This window comes from Epinephelus fuscoguttatus, linkage group LG12, assembly GCF_011397635.1.
Source record: "Epinephelus fuscoguttatus linkage group LG12, E.fuscoguttatus.final_Chr_v1".
In the NCBI taxonomy this organism is placed as follows: domain Eukaryota; kingdom Metazoa; phylum Chordata; class Actinopteri; order Perciformes; family Serranidae; genus Epinephelus; species Epinephelus fuscoguttatus.
The window spans coordinates 27084783-27101195 of record NC_064763.1 but is presented as its reverse complement, the minus strand read 5'-3'; positions in this window follow the sequence as shown (position 1 = coordinate 27101195).

The window sequence follows — 16413 nt, the reverse complement described above, 5'->3', positions numbered from 1 at the left end:
CCGTTCCCACTCACAATTTGAGCCCTGTCTCTTATGTCTCCCCATAACTCCCTCGTTCTCTCTCTCCTCATGATGTCCCCCCTTCGTCTTCCTGCAACTGTGGCAAACTTAATAACCCACCGGTTCACGGGTGGGCGTGGAGAGGTTAACAGGGGAGATAAAGAGGGTAAAGACAGATCGAGTGAAGAGGGAAGGTGGCGGGGGCGTAGTAGAGGGAGCGATGGCCAGATGTGGAGAGATAAACGGGAGCATGTCGGATTGAGGTGGAAATTGAGCACGAATCTCAAGGAGTGTATAGGGAAAAAAGGCGGCAGCTCGCGTCGTGCGCGTGATGCCGGGTAATTTAGAAAGAGTGGGACATAGGAATGTGTAGTGAGAGGCAGAGAGGGTTATAGAGAGCTGTGTAGAGGTGGATGGAGGCAGGGATAGAGAGATAGAAGGAGGGGTGGTGATCCTGGGGGCCTGATGACTCATGGCTGTGCTGCGGTTTGTGCGTCACTGGCGCTGGCTGGAGGAGGAGATAGTGGAGAGGTCTACGCATTTAATTACAGCCTTCCAATTTAGACACACTGTACACACACGCACCTACACACACACACTCGCACAAAATAATATCACAAATAATAGTCTTACAAGTACACTAATTTGTAACACACATGCACACAAGTATGTCGACAAGCATGGACGTAGGCGCACGCTGCGAGCACTCAAAGATGTTCGCAGCGTCTTCAGCACACTTGCAAACTGAATGTAAATGATTCTTTTTTCTACATTCCTTTTTTTTCCCATCTCGGGTATCGAGCTAAAGCGATTGCGGTCACGAGCGCGTTGAGCATGCACGTTCTCTGCGTGCAGCCATCCCATCCCAGACAGACCTCGAGGCACGAAACTTATCAAGCCCCCAAAAAAAATTCCAAAATACCAAATCGTACCCTTTGAGCAGTTGCACCACATGGCTTGTGACTGGAATATGAAATAGAGACACAGACATACAGAGGGACGTGCAGGACTCGCTTTGATGACGCAGTAAAGCAAACTCTTCTCTCAGATAGTACTGCATGCTTGATGGTTTTCACAATATGCACTCGGTGATGTTCGAGTCATCCTGCTGGTTAAAGGTCATCCTTGTACGAGCAGGATTTCTGCATCACCTGCCTTGTATTTTGCTGATTACTCATGGTTGTATGGTTCTGAAGAAGACATGCAAGGCTTGTGATTTTAAAATACCACGCCTGGGTGATTAGACTGTGGAAGTTGTTCTGAAATTACCCTCATGGTATCATATCCTTTACATTCAACTTGCTCTTTCTCCGCTACTTTAGAAATTACTTCTCCTTCAGTCAAGTCAGGTTTCTTTTTTTTTAAAAAGCACTTTTAACACCTGCACTTTCCCCGAGTGCTCGACGAGAAACAAAGGACACATGCAGATAGAAATGAGAGTAAGAAATAGAATAAGAACATCATGAATAGCAGGAAATGGTGGCAGAGCCCCGCTTTTGAAAACAGACACAAAAGAAAGTGCGACGGCTGTATTAAAAGGTGTTGGCATGCGTGTAATTTTGGCGATGTACATTTCCTGTGCGCAAAATGTATAGATGTTTATTTACCTCACAACCAAGAGTCAAATGTATAAAAACATGGGCTATAATCCCAAAGCAAAAGTTCCAAATGCAATATGTATTTATGGTGTTTGTTTTTGACAGTAATATAAAATAAGGAAGTGCAGTAAAATATCATTTATATACAGTTAATATTCAATTGGTAACGACTCCTGCATGATTGATACTATCCCAAAACATTGTAGATGGCTAATAAAGATTTTTTTTCTGACATGCAGTTATCAGATTTCTGCTGATAACTACGGTTTAGTCGGCAAGTAATTATTTTTTGGCCTTTTTTTTCTATCTAATTTGGTAACAAATATCCCTCTACGCATGAATACAAACATTTTTTGTTTTTCTTTTTTTGTTTCAATATACTCCATAATATCACCTCAGCAATGACCTATAAGCTAATTTCAGGTTTTTATTTGCAAAATAATTGTCATAAATTAATTGGTTTTAAAGAATTAGCTACAGTCCTCTATATTGCCTTTAAACTGACATAAAACAATGACAAAAAATAAAAAAGCAAAGTACAAGACACACAAGAACATAGTGTGTATATCAAATAAATGAAATAATGTGAATGTATACACAAGCGTGATTTCACAACATGTCGGTTTTTACTCTTCACGTTTAATTTAAGATGTTTAGCTTTAAGTGATCCACAGCGTCCTCTCCACAAGCCCTTTCACCACCTTATTTTAATTTCTCTTTCTTTGACTTCCCTTTCCCGTCCAAACACATTACCCTCCTTGTGTGCCAATTATCCCCCTAAGAGGCTGCAAGCCTCACTCTTAAACAATAGGAGCAATCAGTTGCCCTCTCTCCCCTCCGTGTGCCCCCTTACTCTGCTCCCTTTTCCAGCCGAGAGTGCAAAGGGAGGATAATTTTTCCAAACAACAGTGTTGGGAGGAAAATGACAGAGGGAGGAGACAGGAGAATCAGAAAGAGATAAAGGAAGATAGAGGGACTGCTGATTGGTCGGGGTCACGTCGGTTCAAAGAGGCGACAGGCACATCTGACAATACAACACTGCATGCAGATGTTTGCTGTCTTAAGCCAAGACAGGCAAATAAACAGCTGCTCCACAACCCTTGATGCAGATCCTCTAAAGCCTAGAATACACAAAAACAGAGCCATGCTGACAGAGAGCACAGCTTTTGCATTTTTTGTGCAATTAAAAACTAAAACATGCTGGCGTATTTCTCAGACAAACACTGAAGCTAAATTGAATCCATTTTTGATGTCAGAAATGTCTCCATGTCTGAGCTAATGTGGTTTGACTTGTTCATAAATGCTTCAATTTGGCTCTTTTTATTGTTCCTCAAATAAGATGTTCAAATTGTTTGTTTATCATAGTGTAATTTCATTAACCTTCAAAATAAAATAATCTTATTTCTGATTAAAAGTTAATACAACAAGACTTCATTCATAATTTTGTAGTTTTCTATAATAAAGAAGTCATTTTAGGAAATTCTGTATCTCTGTATTTTTTTCTGATGTTTTTTAATAAATTCAGCTGTGTATTTTTCCGGCAGTTTTCCAGGTCTTTCAATTTAACGCCTATTTCCCCTTTCATTCATGCCTGCTATCATGAGTCGTCAGTGGCTCCGTCCCTGGGGAGGGAAATCCCAGCTGTCACTAAATAACTTTTCAGATCACACCAATAAAGCTAATGTCCACAGACACTAAAGGCCGTGGAGTCCATTTAACAGCTGCTTAACGCATGAGCACACAAGTGACACACACACCCACACACACACGAACACGCGCGCACAAACACACGCGGATTGTTGTGGATTACTCTAACCAGGCTAATGATCTCCTCAATGGGACAACTGGGACTCTTCTGAGACCATCTTCAGCTTGAGGCCCCACAGGGACCTGGAGAGGGGCTCAGGGGTAATTACAATGTAAATTCTGTGTTTGTGTGTGTGTGTGTGTGTGTGTGTGTGTGTGTCTGCCTGCATGTGCATGTCTAAGATTAGGTCAATCTACAATCTGCAATCAAGCATGTTTTGATTATGACAGATGTAAAAATCACTGAACATCTAATTATTAGCAGTTTATACAAAAACACATGAATAATCAGATGCATGTTGACAGATGTAACCCCGTTATATGTGCAAGTTTAGACACTTTTATTCCTTTTTTTTCTGGCAGAAAACTCCCTGAAACGTATATAAAAATACAGGAATGAATAACTAAATGTGAATTATGATGCAATATATTGTATTTTAGCTCATTTTGAATGATCTGGTGAACAAAACACAACAAAATCAAAGCAATAACTTAGAAAACAGACATGAAATACAACAAAGAACTTGATTTTCTTCAAAATTTCCATGTTGTAACAGTCTTGAATGAAATAATCAGCACATTAAAAACAAAATACTTAAAATTCAAAAACTTTTTGTCTTTTTAAGCTGACACTTAGAAACACTGACAAATAAAATTTAGCAAAGCTCGCTTACATGTTACTTTGCCCACATGTCAGCGTGTGCATGTGGTTACCTTCTGTCACCTTTTAAAGGCTTTATTTTACCATAGAAGCAAACCCTCTGCTCAGTAAACATTTGTCATCAAGGTAACAGGACATTTTAACAGCTCCTACTCACATGTGAAATTATATTTAAACATTCAAAATCACTGGATGCAGATGACGGGAAAGCAGAGGACAAGAAATGGAGGAGAGACTAATTGAGAGGGAGAGAGGGATGGGGTAAATGGATGTATGATTGATGCGAGTTGGACGCTGGGAGAGAGACAGAGAGGGAAGGGGGAGAGGGGGAGCAGAAAACGAGGTGGCAGGCACAAATTGATCCTCACCTCTTTTTTTTTTGTCATTCTGCCTTTGTTTCGGCTCATGGCCCCTCATCATCATCATCATCATCATCATTATTCCCCCCCCCCCTTCCTCCTCTCTCTTTCACCAGCCCCTTTTCCCGCCCCTCTCTGTGATGCTCGCCATGCCAATCAGATCGTAACATGACATTATGGCTCATTATACCTGGGCTGGATGAGCGTTCTGCTGCTGGTGGCCATCCTGCTCAGGTACAATGCAGTGCACGAAACAAAAAGACGTGTGTGAAATGTGCCTCAAAATGTAAATGTTCAGTGTCTTTGTCTCTTTATTTGCTGCGTGTCATTTCCATGGCGTCCAGACAGAATCGTACGAGGCAGGGCATTATGTAATCTGGGGATACAGGCTTGTAACGCCTAAAGAAAGCACTGATGGGATGAGATAGCGAGAGGGTGTAAAGAGAAAAATAGACGCAAAGAAAGGGAGTAAGAAAATGAGAATCATAGGAGAGGGAAAGGTAGAAAGAAAGCCATGGATGCTCAAGCAGCAGAAAAAAACATTGTGGTCATCTGCAGTGCGATGAGTCACCTGTAGGCAACACACACACACACACACACACACATACACACACACACACACACACACACACATATGCGCATCAACTCAAAAGAGACAGGCTTTGCAATCACAGCCCACAGCTGTGTAGTTACAATGCCATATTGTCTCACAAACTGCATTCACCGAATGTGTCGCATTGTCAAATCTGAGGCACAATCTTCTGCTGAATGCACGAGTGAAAATAAAAAGTGATGGAATTTAAAGCTCAAAAGGAAACTACAAAATGATTCAACCTTTCAAAGCTTTCCCTGCGAATCTGAGATATCAACCTGATGATTAACATAAACTGTCGAACAAAATGTTAATGAAAGACAGAAATTAATCTTCGGATGGTTTGCTGCCAGCGTGATGTTGCTGCTTTTGAAATTAGTTGAAATAAAATCTGTGGATTAAATCAGCCATCTGTATCTTGTGTACATATTTCCTTCTGCTGTTCCCTTCGTGCTCCTCCTCTGTTGGGTCAGGCTTGAAAAGGCTGTGTCAAATGTGCTGTGATCAGTTTGACTAAGTTATTCAATGTTATGATGCTGGAGGAAACTATTAAGGTTGCAACTAATGGTTAATTCCATTATCGATCAATCTGCTGATAATTTTCTCAATCAGTTGTTTGGCCTATAAAAATCTGACGTCATCAAATTTCTTGTTTTGTTCAACCAGCATTCCAAAACATCCAAATATTTAGTGGACTATAATGTAAGACCGAGAAAACCTACAACCGTCATATATTTGGAATTTTTTACTTAATTATGACAACTTACAATCTCTAAAAATTATGGACAAAAGCACATCAACCCATGTGAGGGATTTATTCACGCTATCAAACACCGGCTCAATCCAGAAAAACAAAGGTAAAAAAGCAGGAAAAAATGTCTGCTACTAAGCAAGGAAAGAAAAGCTGTCATTGTCATGTTACAGCCTCGTTATATTTATTTTTTGATTGATATAATTAATAGTTTTTGTGCCCTCAACGGCAATTTCCCCTGTGGTATCAAAAACTGTATTAAATATCAATATTTTCAAGGTATTGTATCAAGGTTATCGCGACAGCATGAAGTCAGAGGGAAAGAATAAAACAGAAAAAGGCCACAATGAAAAAGAAAATTGTATTTAATGTAAATTGCGTTAGCGTCTCTAAATCCAAGTGTGTAGATTTTTGTTTAAACATTGGGGGGGTCACATATAAAAGACAGGGTTTGGGGCCCCTACCTAGAAAATTTTAGGCATCAAACACTTCATTTCCGGCCTTCTGGTGAATTCTTATGCACTAATTTTTGCATTTTCTGCATCAGTTTATGGCGGAAATTATGGTAGACATGTTCTAAATATTGAAGGGCATGTGTCCCCTGCATCCCTCCCCGAAATCTACGCCTATGACTAAAGCAGCCTTTTGATGTTTGCAAAGACAAAAGCTTAAATTTTAAAGTTAAATCAATTCTCATGTTTCTGAAAATTGAACATTGTATGAAATTGCTAATGGAATTATTACTTACAACACTGCAACATTAAGCTAAAAAAGAATTGTCTTCCATAATTTTGCAAACACAAAATATTTGTTTTTGTATTTTGGCGAGATTTAGATTTGTAAAGCCAATAAGAGACAATATGTTTGTTATGAGAGCAATCAAAAGGGAAAAAAACAAACCTTCCTTTCATTTTTTATTTTTATTTTAGTGTTTCACGTGAAATTTGATATTGAATGTGTTGATTTCTTTAATACAAACATCTGCTTCAGTTTCTGACATTCCTGCCTTCCAGTGGTGAAGGACTTCTCTAGCAAAGCTGTATGTTAAACTGACTCATTATTCACTGGCTGTCAGAGAGCGCAAGGTTACCGTAAAACAACAACACAGCGTTTATGCTGTAGCCTGACAGGAAATCAGGTGAGCTTTCAACAGCAACATTAGCTAATTTCCCAATTGTCAGTCCGTTGCTGGGTGGTCACATCATGTTGCTATATGAATGTAAATAATCTCATTGTTGATTTCTGCAGCAAAGTGTATTGGATGGCTGTGTGGGTCTCATTATTAGATTTCTGTTTCCTTCTTGAGGATAAAAGGATGGGAAATAAGGAGCAAATCTTGTCATCATTCATTCTAATTCTCTCTGCGTTTAACTCACACTCTCCAGTCCTCCCCCAATCCCCCACCCCCCCACCCCCGATCACCAACACACAGCACTCCCCCCCACCGCTCCGCCCCACCACCTCACTCCCCTCTCCAGTTTCTTCCATCCACTTTCATGTCCCTGGATAAGAATGAGATTAATTCAGTCCATTTGTATTAGTAGTAGCGGGTTGTGCTACGTTAGGTTCCCTGACAGCTAAAAAACCCTAAATTCTCTGCGTTGAGTGGGAGCTGCTCCTCGTCGGCCATCTCCTCACACTGTGCAGCCTCATTGGTGTGTTCTCACTCTCATGCCTTCAGTCTCTCCTGTGTGAGTATGAATGCAGCTGTGCGCCCATGCACACATTTGTGCACTCTTTTATTCATGGGCACGTGCATCTTTTAAAGCATTTAATTTTGGGTTAAGTGGTTTGTGCAACTTTCAGGAGACTAGAAACATTCAGGTGTGAGAGACCACACAGTAGCTATTAGCTTTTTCGCGGTGTTGCCATGGCAACGGGAGGCATATTGATTATTAATATTTCGCTATCACCTATTGAGTTGGAAACTTGGCATTGTTGAAAAAGCAATGAGAGATGAGTGGAAATGATTTCTGTCCGGGTCTATTTGTCATCAACATATGACCTGGTCACAACCTTTTTTTATACTCTGTGGCTGCGACCTTTAACTGTAGAGTCTGACCACATATTTGGTCAAACTCTGTTCAAACACAGTGTGTAACACATGAACAAACATCCACAAACATCCTGCCTTGGCCCCAGCACCATTTTGTAAATGCTAAACAGATTCATCACTCTCTCACGCATTTAGTCCAAATGAGTAAAGGAGATATTGTGTGGGAACAAAAACAGTATGAATTATTCTCGGGTTTGTTAGAGAATCAGATTGTTTTGCCATAGATCTGATTACATCTTTGCTCACTGCACTGAGATTTGAAATTTCTTTTAATCTGCAAAAATATGTTGGAAACAGCTGTTAGTGTGAGATCATGGAGAATGAAGAAAGGGATCAAGATGTCCAAAGAAAGCAAGAAAACTAAATCATCCTCTAGACTGATTTACACTGTATGTCAGGCTTGAGATGTCAGCCCAGTCGCTAAAAGAAAATGTCGCAATGTATATTTCTGCAAACCACGAATACGGTACATATGCATGTTTCATACGTGTCATATCAACGTTTCTCTATTGACATAATATATGAGCTGACTTTGTTATCTGGAGGTGGAGGGGATGGCGGATGGTGTGTCACCAGGTCACCTAGGCGAGACAGCTGCCAAACTGCAGAGTACTGTAGTCCTGTGTCCAAGACCAACAGTTGTGAGTCATTGCTGTGTTTCCGTTGAATTTTTAAACTCCAGTTGTGTGTGTTTGGGCAGAGTGTTGCGGTGTGTTCCTTATTGAGACATTGCTGCTCTTCCTGCAGGGATTTTGCCCCAAACTGTATTTTTAAACCCAAACATGATCTTCATGATCCCAACCATAACCAAGTGGCCATTGTGCCGAAACCTAACCACGTGTTAGCCATAGCATTGTTAATACATTAAGTTCAACATGTCTGCTACATAACAATATCCGTGGTTTGCAGAAACGTACTATGTGAACGTTTTTTTTTTGGCATCTGGTTTGGAGATATATTTGCTTTTTAATCAGGCATTCAGGTAGACAAGTGGCTGCCTCATGAATAGAATTGTTCAAATACTTTCCGCAAGAGGGCATAGCAGAAAACTCAGTCCGTACAGAACTTCCGGACTTACATTTGTGGACGTAACCATCTCGGGCTTGTTTCCACTTATTTTCGTGCGTTTTCCACATTGACTTCTAAAATGGTTCTGATCTGTCGCCAGCCTGTCGTGTCTGTGCAGCTGCAATGGCACATCGTCCAGATGTGGGTCATTGTGGACTAAGCCTATCAGCTTGTCTTCAAAACTTTGTTGTCAGTGCTGTAGTGCCTACTGACCATGAACGCATGAAGACACCTGGATATTGGAGGCGAGGCCACATTCATTCCTAAGAAAGTTGCTCAGTGGTGCATGAAGCCAAAAAAACCCCTGTATTTCCATGGTATGAAATTATTCATTCATTCATCTTCTAACCGCTTCATCCTCATGAGGGTCGCGGGGGGGCTGGAGCCTATCCCAGCTAACATCGGGCGAGAGGCAGGGTACACCCTGGACAGGTCGCCAGACTATCACAGGGCTGACACATAGAGACAAACAACCATTCACGCTCACATTCACACCTACGGACAATTTAGAGTCACCAATTAACCTAGTCCCCAATCTGCATGTCTTTGGACTGTGGGAGGAAGCCGGAGTGTCCGGAGAGAACCCACGCTGACACGGGGAGAACATGCAAACTCCGCACAGAAGGGCTCCCACACCGAACCGGGAACCCTCTCGCTGTGAGGCGACAGTGCTAACCACCACACCACCGTGCCGCCCGGTATGAAATCACCCAGACCTTAATCTTGTGGCTCTGCTAGACTTTCAAAATGTCAGCGGACCGAATTGATCCGATCCCAGTAGTGAAACAAGTCAATTTATGGGGCTTGTGGCACTTGAAAATATGTATTCACCAATTTATAGACATCTCTATCTATATGTAAGTCTATGGGAAAAAATCTTTTTGGGCCTCATCACATCCTGTGACAGACCCTGTTGTAATTCCACTTTTGGCCACCATGTAAATTTGGCTTCAAAGCTTGGTGCTGTTCCTGGGGATTTGCTGCTGACACCTGAGCTTTGTCACATCACCATTCTGCCCCTACACTGCCCTTTCCCTGTGCGTGTTGCCTCTTGCGACTTGTAGTGTTAATTTTTGAGGACGTGCACACCTAATGCTCCAAACAGATGCAGTATACATGAGGCAGCCATCATGCACAGTATGTCAATCAATCAATCTTTGATTTGTCACATGATGTCATATATTGCAAAACTGTAGTAAGGTGCGATCCTGTCAGCTCCTTTAACTTTAACGCAATTTAGTCCTTTTTTTGCCTCTTCTTACACTGTGGGGGAACACAGTTACTTCTGTCGTTTCACTGATTAAATCCACCACAGACTCAGTAAATTCACTGATGTCATCAGTGACGTCAACTCTAATTGGCTCCAATCCCGAACGTCACTGGAAGCATGCATCATGTTATCTTGACCTCAATGAGATGCCCACATGGTTGCCCCTTCCCCCAAACACAGACAGTGACCCTGCTCCGCAGCCACCTCCAAACAGCATACAGCAGTGATCCAGAGCATTCACCCCTTATCTCCAGTTTTAGTGTGTGTGTATCTGCACCTCTCATATGAGTAACTTTCTAAAAATTGGCAGATGTCTGCATATTTTACACAGTAGTCGTATGTTCACCAGAAGAGGTCTTGATTCTGTTTCCCGTGAGCATTTTAAGGATTAATATGATCCTAAAATCCTTTTAAGATATGAGTCTAAATGTGTCTTAAGAACCTACAAGCAGAAAGAACTGTAAACAGTAGGTTTTACTGATGTTTTTATGCTTTTTGTTCATTTTTGTATATTTTTTAAATAATTTTAGTCTATTAATCTGTTTAAAGTTCAATATAAGAAAAAAACATACACACAAAACTAATTAATAAGGGAATAGTTTGGCGCAGTTGATCTGCCAGTTTCTTTTGTCTCCGGCCTGTTTTCCTCTTCTTGTCTAATATGTTAATCTCTCATGAAAATGCCACTTTCCTGACGTCATGTTTTCAGTTTTCATATGTTTTCTTTTTTCATTCATGATGCGTTTGACTCACAGCAGCTAAAACGGTCAAAATGCACTTTCTTCGATGCGATATATGAATCATAAAGAGAGAGCTCTGACTGTTGGCTGTACATTAAGCTTTGCTTTCCTACTGAATCATTCCAAGTGCAAAACATTCCTCCCAACTGATTTGTTGGTGTTGACGCACGTGTAAGTTGTAAGTGTACAAGTTTCCAATCAGATTTCAGAAAGTAAAAGGTAGCGCACGTGCTGCGGTGTCGGCCACTAGGCTGAATCAGAGGTCACTCCAGTGTGTAGTCAGGACCTGTGTGCGCTAAGCGTTTAGACAGATAACGCCTTTGTTTTCAATCTATTTCTAAAACGAGATACGACAAAGTTATTTTTAGCCACTTCAAGTCAAAGCGTGTGAGGATCGATTTAAAGAGCTTAGAGACTTTCAAAGCATCACAAGCTGCTGGCATGTTTTAGGTAGGTGAGGCCAGGTGCCGCTCTCATCCCTGCGACTCCCATGTCAGATCGTACATCTCCCGCTTCACTTCCTCAGACGAGAGGGGGGGAAAAAAAGCTCCCAGGGGTGAAACTGAAAGTGAGAGAAACAGGTTGCGTTCTCTCCAAGGTCAACCAGCTGCCACAGCCAATGAGCCTCTTCAGTCTATGAGTCAACAAAGCACAGAATCATGCCCAAGCATTCGCTTGTCATATATAAAACAGCCCACCGACCCCAAACAAAAACACACAGTCACAGATAATAACCCCCGTGAGTTTAATACTGTAGGAGGCTTTTGACTGAGTCATACAAGATGTCCTCAGAGACCTCTTTACGTCTGATCTTTTACGCATTGTTTTTTTTTTTGCTCTTGCCCGTGTGAGCGGTCCCTGAGACACCCATTGGTGCTGTCTGTTTGTGTTTACCCCTGCGGACAAACCCGCAGCTTCGTCAAGGGTGCTATGGAAAGGACAGTGTGTCATGAGGGGCCGAGCAGCACGGTGCCGCATTGTTTTAGAGGCTGGATGAGTCATGGAAGACAAATCGGGGTTGGTGGCATTTGAGAAGGCTCGTCCATTGCATTAGGACGGCACTGTTTAAATCAACAGTGGGATTATAACGTGTTCCCACGACACCTGTTTAAGCAGGTCGGACAAGGAATTCATTAAGGCATAATCTAACCTAATTACCTGAGAGACTCGACAGTTACATGTTAGGACTGTAATTTGTTTCTGAAGAAGAGTGCCTCTCCTCTGCTGTCTCCTCCTCACGAAAAGTTTAAATTCTCCAAACATCAAGCTGTATTTATAGCACCTAGTACACAATGTGAATGCAGCATCGCTTTGACTATTTCAAGTAATTTCTATGTGACTCACCAAAGAAATTCAAAAGCTCATACATCATCAAAAGAGCAGACAGCAAATTCTCTTCTGCTTTAGTCATGGCTGAATTATTTCTCATCTATACCGTCATTTTTTCGGTGAGATGAGTCCACGCTTCAATTATTTGTTCCTTTTGACAAAGTCTGAAATTCAAATGAGGCGCTTGACATTGTGTAGATTTAAACTGAAAATGTGGTCAACAGTATGTGAAACAACCTCCCTACCACTACACACACACACACACACACACACACACACACCCCACCCTTCCCCTCCCACCATCTCATTCAGGTTTTTACCACATTTGAAAATAATGCTTCTCAGTAGGGTTCAGCTTTCTATGAGTGGGTGCCTTTGATTTTTTTTTTCTGTCTGTACTGATAAAAGAAAATTACACAAGACTGCCCACATACAATAGGGCCAGCTATAAATGCGTTAATTTTGTTTTTGACTTTCAGCACACATCTCCAACATTCGTCCCGTATGCGAATGTCAAGTGTATACAGGTGACAGACTCCGAACATAATCCGTTTTCCTCCCCGCTCCCCTTTTCTCTCTATTTCCACCTCTGTGTCTCTTTGTGTCTCGCTCCCTCTCTTTCCCTCTCTCCGACCACCCTCACACACACTGCCAACGTGAGATAGCCATGTCTGTGTGTCCAGTGCAGTGTGTCATGTGTGATAATGTGTGACGTACGCGTCACGTGCCAGCGGTTTTAGGGTTCCACTAGAAGCTACTTATTATTGTTATCGTTTTCAGGCATCATCATTATCAGCTGGAGCAGACGCGATGGGTCCCTCTGCGTCATTGTTCCCTCCAAAACCCCCTAAAGCTCTCGCCGCCAAAGCTACCCACAACGTAACCAACAAAGGAGGGAAGAGAACACGTCGAAAATCACTCTGGCACTCTTTCAACGTCCCTCCCCTCATCCATCCTCTCATCCGCGGCCTGCTACCCCCCCACACCCCCTCCCCCATGTACCCTCTGCACTCTGTCTCCCTTTTTTTTGCCTCTCTATCAAATGTTCACTTCTTTTGTCTCATGCACTCTTTCTTATTCCATCGCACTCTATCTTTCTGCGTGACACGCTCTGCCCTCGTCCGCTCTCTCTGGCCGCCATTATCTAAACCACCCATCTCCTCATCTTTCCCTCAATTCCCCTCTCTCAGAGAAAAAAAATTCACAACCTACACACACAGATAAACGCACACCCCAACACACACACACACACACACACACACAGTGACACTGTGCGTGCAAATAGTCCCACCCCTCCCAAAACCTTCTTCCATGCACACACTCACCCACCCCCCCACCACCTTCTACTCTCTCCAAACCCCCACCACCACCCCCCTCCACCCTAATCCTAATCACACCACCACCACCGTCATCAGCCCTTATCTCACTCCACCAAATCTGCTGTGACTCAAAACAATTTCCTCTCATTTGCGATTTTACTGCCCACCCCCGCCTCCTACACCTCCATCAAAACCACCTACCCCCTCCAATAAGCCCTCTCCACCTCCTCAATACCCCATCGCTACCCATCAGGCGCGAACCCCACCCAAACGCACATGCACACAAACACAAACACATATACAAATGCACTCACGTACACACACTCTGACCGGTCGCCATTAAGAATGACGGCTCATCGTGTGTAAGCGGTGACTTGCCACTGTCATCCAGTGGAGCCCGAGAAGAACTGCAGTGTGACGTCACAGCGGACGCCGGCCCCGCTGGTTGGTGGAACATATTTACGTGTGTGTGATTCTGTGCGTGTGGTTGGGATGGGGGAGCCGGAGGAATACAATTTGGTGGGTGGGTGGACCCGGTGGGCCTTGCTGCATCACTGAACCAGGAAAATGAATGAGAGCCTACACTAGGTGTCACCCCCTTCTTCTCCCGTTGGCCTCCAGTAATTTACCTTTCTCTTTTTTGTTCTGATATCCTTTGGTCCAAGAGGCAAAGAAAATGGTTGAAACTCACAAAATTAACTGGGTGTTTGACAATATGTTCGGCAGTGTGTTGCAGGGCTGCTTGACTGCGTTGAATGACATGAATCAGCTGAAGGAGAAACAAAGGCTTTTATATTTTTTTGATTTAATGATTAAAAATCCATTCAAAGTTCAGTGAAGCAGCCTGATGTGCCAGAAATTTTTCAGCGTTTGAAATTTCAACAAGAGCAAAACAGCACCACCTGATGGGAGGTTCACAAAGCCACAACCAGAGAGAGGAACGCCTCACTGAGAGGTGTTACTATGGGAGGAAGAATATAACATGATGAAGGTGACAGGATACAAGCATGTGTGTTGTTTTACGGTGACAGACTCGATGATTTACCTCAGCGAGGGGAAAATAAATCTGAGTCAGAGACACAACGTCAGTTCTCTCTGTGTCTCTGCAGTCATGAAACAGTTTGACAGCAAACAGCAGAAGAGTTTGTTGGTTTTCATCAGACGTCTGTTTTTTCTAGCAGAGTATGTGCAGTTTGTGCTGATGATTGGAATTTCAAACATAGCTTTTATGATCTAAAAAAGGAACATGCTGGAACAGCTGTCTCTCAGACACATTATGATGTTGAGTCTATAATGTAAAAACAGTTGATAATAAGGTACAAAAATCAGAAATGAGACTTTGAGTAAAAACGCATGAGATCAAAGATAATTATAAAGAAATACAAATCTATTACATTTAAAGTAGTGTTCACATCATCCCATTAACATATCTAACATATCCATATTTCTTTAGAGACAGGCATCTGTGTGTATTGTGCTCATCAGGAAACTCAGTATAGTGGAGTTTATGTTTGTTGTCATCCGCTCTTAGAAATGCTATCAATAGTTGTTAATCCCTTCTTATATTACTTTCATACTTAAATCTGCAAAAGCTGATGCCACCTTTTATATGGTGTTTCTGATCATATTCACTGTCTGTTGTTTGGTGCAGAGCAGACAGTGTACAGAGGCGTTTTAGAGCAGTCTTGCTAAAAACAGCTGCCTATTGTGGAATAAAATGCAGAGACCAAATCACCCTGTTGTGAAAATAATCAAAATAGATGGATGAAGGCCTCTGTGTTGTGTTTTTAAACTTGAGAAAGCTTGTTTCTAGTAGATGTTTTGTTTCTTACAATCAGTGTACTCCTTCACATTAAAGCTGTGTATTTGTTTTTTTAAGGAAAAGGACAACCAGCCTTTTTGAAGAGCAATGAATCACCGAACACGGGTATATACAGATACATCACACACTGGAATAGGATTGTTGTGAAACTCAAAATATTAACTGTAGTGGTGTCAGTCTATGTGCAACAGATAATTAGAGATAAAAAGTGTAAATAAGGAAGTCTCTTCGACTAACCTGGAGCGGTGCCTGCGAGCTAGTTCAGGCAGTCAACTCGAGCTGCACTGATTCATACACACACCTCATATATCACCCCCCCAATGTGTAATCTACAAACACACCCTCCTGTGGCGGTCTGTTTCTTTGCATTGTTTATGCCACTGCTGCCCTGCATCAAAACTGCTGCTCGCTCTTTCAACCCCACCTCCACCCCAGCATACACCTGCAGGCTTTGGCTAGGGGGGAAAATATTTAATCATCACTTCCCAAAATCTCATGTAAACATATCTGCGGGGAGTGATGAGGCCGCTCAGACGCTGAACTCTAACCATGTTCTGCTGTTGAAATAAACATTTAAACGTGAGTTGTCTGACTGACATAAAGTTATGGGTTTTGGTTTTAGTGTACCACCCTGAGATTTTTAGTGGACCCATCTGGCCCTAAACAATGTGCTGAAACTTGCTATAAAACTCAGTAAATCTGAGTGAAGATGCAGATTCAGGTGATGACTACAATGATAGTAACATTCATTCATTCATTCATTCATCTTCTAACCGCTTCATCCTCACAAGGGTCGCGGGGGGGCTGGAGCCTATCCCAGCTGACATCGGGCGAGAGGCAGGGTACACCCTGGACAGGTCGCCAGACTATCACAGGGCTGACACATAGAGACAAACAACCATTCACGCTCACATTCACATCTACGGACAATTTAGAGTTATCAATTAACCTAGTCCCCAATCTGCATGTCTTTGGACTGTGGGAGGAAGCCGGAGTGCCCGGAGAGAACCCACGCTGACACGGGGAGAACATGCAAACTCCG